The following is a 1,711-nucleotide window of genomic DNA, read 5'->3' on the forward strand; positions in this document are numbered from 1 at the left end:
TTGTATGAAATATTTCGGTTATAATTCTGATTGTAGTTTGGTCTTGGCGGTTGATAATTACCTTGATAATTATTTCCAGGCCTTTGGTTCATGTATGAAACATTCTCTCTTTGTTCCATTGTTTGTTCAATACTGAGACAATCTTTTATTAAATGTGGCCCTCCACACTGTTCACAACTAATTCGTATTACGTGAATATCTTTCGTCATCTTTTCCATTCGTCTCTCGAAAGCATCTAACTTTACAGAAATGGAATCAAATGCATGGCTAGAATCGGCTTTAGCCGCTTTAGATGATCTAACGATATCTTTTTCTTGATGCCACTCATGTGAGTGGAAAGCAGTGTCATCAATAATTTTGTAAGCTTCAGTTGCGGTTTTCTTCATAATGGAACCACCAGCTGCTATGTCGATGTCTTTGTGTGTAGTAATATCGCTTCCTTGGTAGAATATTTGTATTATTTGATAAGTGTCTAAACCATGTTGAGGACATCCTCTCAACAACTTTTTGAATCTTATCCATGCCTCATATAGAGTTTCATTTGGCTTTTGCGTGAACGTAACTATTTCTCCTTGAAGTCTCACGGCTTTAGATGCCGGAAAGAATTGTTTAAGAAATTTTTCAACTAAAACATCTCATGCATCAATCGCCCCTTCAGATAACGATTCTAACCAATCTTTGACTTCGCCCTTTAAAGTCCAGGGAAATAACATGAGATAGATCTGTTCATCCTCAACTTCTCTGATTTTAAATAGAGTACAAATCCTATTAAAGGTTCGAAGATGTTCATTTGGATCTTCCTTCGGCGCACCACTAAATTGGCATTGATTAGTTACCATGTGTAGGATTTGTCCTTTGATTTCATAATCTGGTGCATTAATGTCTGGTTGAGTAATTGCATGACCTTGACCAGTGCGTTTAGCTCTCATTCGGTCTTCTATACTTAGAGGTTCCAGATTTTTCATGATTGAATTTGTTGAATCTGAATCACTAGAGGATTCCGATTTAATAGTTTCTTCCTCAACAATCTCTGGATGAGTGATTTGTGGTTGAGGAGGAATGATTAGTGGTTCAGGATCTCTGAATTGTCCCTGAATATCCTCCAAGTTCTCAATTGTAAGGTCGGGTTCAAAAAATGGATTATCGGAAATTTGAATTGGAGTACTTGGTTGACTAGATGACGATTCTAAAGAAAAATCAACGACGACAATATTGGCTAGATGTCTTGATCGAGTTACAGGTGGTGAACGTATGAAAGGTGTTGAACGTTTTGCTCGGTGCATTCACTGAATATCCTATTAGTTATAAAAATAAAAATTATATAAGTTATCAAATTAATAGACTTTTCTGATTTTGCCCACGTTTCGAATAGCCAATAGATGCAGCAGGTAACCTGGACCCTTTAAATCGGAAGCCCACAACTCGCCACTAACAAATCCAACTATTACTACGAACCAAAAAATGTTGGATGTCTTTCAATTTAACCACTTAAAATAATTTTTCGTCAAAATTTTGAAGAAAAAATCTATGTCCTAAAAAGTAGAGTGTCGAGAAATAAGAAAGAAAAAGAGTGCGTCGAAAAATAAAAGGTCGAAAAAAATAAGAAAGTAGCGCGTCGAAACTTAAAAGGAATTCTAAACAAAAAATGGCAATAACTTAAAAGGTACTAAAATCTTAAAAAGGCGTCGCAAAATTCTAAAGCACCTAAATC

The 1,711-nt window shown here is 35.7% G+C and overlaps 1 non-coding gene across 1 annotated transcript; it reads left to right on the forward strand.

Annotated features, from left to right (window-relative positions):
* The first annotated feature begins 474 nt into the window (after window positions 1-474).
* On the forward strand, window positions 475-581 carry LOC139851052 (small nucleolar RNA R71). The gene has a single exon (XR_011760415.1). It is a non-coding gene; the product is annotated as a small nucleolar RNA R71 (small nucleolar RNA).
* The last annotated feature ends 1,130 nt before the right edge of the window (window positions 582-1,711 follow it).

This window comes from Rutidosis leptorrhynchoides, chromosome 5 (assembly GCF_046630445.1).
Source record: "Rutidosis leptorrhynchoides isolate AG116_Rl617_1_P2 chromosome 5, CSIRO_AGI_Rlap_v1, whole genome shotgun sequence".
NCBI lineage: Eukaryota > Viridiplantae > Streptophyta > Magnoliopsida > Asterales > Asteraceae > Rutidosis > Rutidosis leptorrhynchoides.